The sequence below is a fragment of the Phlebotomus argentipes genome, unplaced genomic scaffold (assembly GCF_947086385.1).
Source record: "Phlebotomus argentipes unplaced genomic scaffold, Phlebotomus argentipes genome assembly contig_5, whole genome shotgun sequence".
Classification (NCBI taxonomy): Eukaryota; Metazoa; Arthropoda; class Insecta; order Diptera; family Psychodidae; genus Phlebotomus; species Phlebotomus argentipes.
Genome location: NW_026776165.1, coordinates 8,599,382 through 8,602,275, shown reverse-complemented (window position 1 = coordinate 8,602,275; position 2,894 = coordinate 8,599,382).

The following is a 2,894-nucleotide window of genomic DNA, read 5'->3' as shown; positions in this document are numbered from 1 at the left end:
TAACTAAAATTCGAACGAATCATAAATTGACAGAGACTCATAAACCGTACAAAAAACGAATTCTTTTAATCTACAAATTAATTTGTCAATTCCTAAATTTAACTCTATGCAACTTTTTGAATGTAATATTAGATTTTTTTCTTATAATCTTAAGTGAGTGAAAACATATTTCTTTTGGCAGTTTCAATGAATGGCAAGGTAAATTATGTCAAGAAAGAGAAATCTTAAATGAACTAAGTGTTTTATACTAGCGCGGACACCTAGAAAATTAATAAGGGTGACTTATGTAGGTTAATATAGGTATGATTAATACAAGTAATTAGAAAAATTCTATTATAAAACTCACACTGAAAAAACAGCTTAAAATCACAGAAAATTTCAGATTTTAAATGCTCCTCTCATCTACTTTTGCAATTAATTTATTCTTACGTCAACACTTACGTCAATACTTAAGTTACCTTTATTCTCATATATCAGACTACAATATAGTAAGATTTACTGACAGCTTATTTATTCTAACGATTCAGAATATCACTGACTACAATGTTCTCTTTTTAACATGTGCTACAAGAACCAATAAATGTAGAAGGCTTCTAAATTAGGCGCGTAATTGTGAAATGATATAAAATTACTCATGATAAATATACATATGCAATGAAATGAATATTTTAAATATAGTAATTATCGAGTTTCTAAAAGAATTCAATCTATTACCAAGTCTATTACAATACGGTACTATTTCTGCGCAATATTTATAGTAAAACTTTTACTTTTAGCAGTATTGTTAGACATTCTAAAGTAGGAGACAAGGAATTTTGACACTTTGCTGTTATCAATTCAATGATGATAATTGACAAAATATACAGAAGAAATTCTCAGGAAATCAAGTGACATTCTGATGTATACATTTATACGTGATAGATAATTACTTCTTGTCTTTTCACATCGAGTATTACTTCCGAATTGGTTGTATTTAAACACAGGGTTACAGCAATATTATATGGAATTATAATTATTTAGTCACTGGATTTTCATGCAAGGATGTTTCATGCATTGAAAGATTCTCTAAAAAGTTTGTATAAATTAGGCACAAACTCATACCACAATGGACTTTTAAAGTCTAAGAGAGGTGTACAAATGATAGAATGGCAAAATGTTGATTTGTCATCTAAAAATTTTGAATTTCGAAGGCCAAAAGTTGCATATCTAATTATGACAAATGAATTTATTCATTTGTGATCACAAATATTGGGGAATAAATTAAGAAAAATAGGAGTTTTATACTTTTAAAGTTAGCTTTTTTTCTCATTTCCAATATCTCGTGATTGTTCATTCTTTCTTTTTTTCGTTTTACGTAAATTATATACAATACATAGTAATTAAGTGTAGATATGTAAAATGATGTTGCAAATTAAATATAAATCTGCTCCTAAAGACATTGATTCCGTATTAATTCCATACTTTGAAAATATCGATAGACATACATTTTTCATCTTCGTACCATTAAGTTATACTTTCTATTCTATTAGCATAGTTTTTTTTCATTCCTTGACGCTACATATGTTTTATTTCTTATATGATGATTTCGCAGATCACGCGTGATATACTGAAAAATTCATTTGGAATTCAAATAACAATATCTCTAATGGTGAGATTTACTCCTAGGGTGACCTCATAGTGTAGACGAAAATTTTGTCCCAAGATTTTTTCGGGTTTTAAACACGTGTAATTAAATGGAAATTTTTCGGAATCCATTCAATTTTGACCTAATTCAATTTAATTTAATAAATTCACAATGGTTATCCCAGGATATTTTTTTTTATCTTTGAATACAATTTTATTAAACCATAAATCATATTTTGCATGTCTGCGAAATCTATTACATCGATTATATCTATTACTTTCAAGAAAAGAGAACAAGCAATTCTTTACGTCGGTTTCTTGTTCATTTCATCTAAAATAAATTTATCATAAAACATAATTTAAATCGATAAAAATATATATTAAATTCGTTAAGTGTGTGAACATATTCATTGTCAATTTTTTCGTTTTTAGTAATATTTGTCGTCAGTAAATAATGCAAATCAGGCTTCTATTTCGCAAGTAATAGATAAAGTATTGAAATGTATAAGAATGAATTATTTACTTATGTGGCTTAAACGTCCAGTTTAAGAACATTATCTTCTCCATTAGAGGAGAAATTCGAGACAAATTTTTTTATTGTTTTTTTCGCTGGCAGTTTGTCGTGTGTTCGAATTCCACCGATTGTAAATATCCGAACACAGCCAGAGTGCAATAAAAGCCATTGAGTGGCAAATCAGAGCAGCCCAAGCGGTTGCTATTGAATATTCCAGCTGAAACATACGCTTCACTGGAATTGTTTTTCACTCTTTTTCTATATATGAAAGTGGACGTTAGAACCACATATGGTTGGTCGGCAAACTGGCAATCTGCTACCTTAAAACAAAAAACTTGTCTCGAATATCTCCTCCAATGGAGAAGGGCTATGTTCCTCAACCGAGACGTTAAAACCACATAAGTAAGTACGTAAGATGGCATATTGTCAGTTTACTGACCTGACCAACCATAAGTGGTTCTAACGTCCGTGATTCGAACACAACACGACTTTTTGTGTAGCATCGAGGGTCAAACGCGTTTGACCACTGAGCCACAGCAGCCGGTCACGTTCAAACTAATTAGTTCAACTTAAAGATTAAGGGTTAAACAGAAAAGTTCGTAAATTTCATTTATGAGTGCTTTTGATATTGTAAAACATTCGGAAAATTTGTAAGAAATGCAAATTTTGTATCAAGAAAAATTTGGAAGCTTAATATGAGATATCAAATACCAAACAAAATTTTCTTTTTGAAATAAAAAAAAATTCTTATAACATA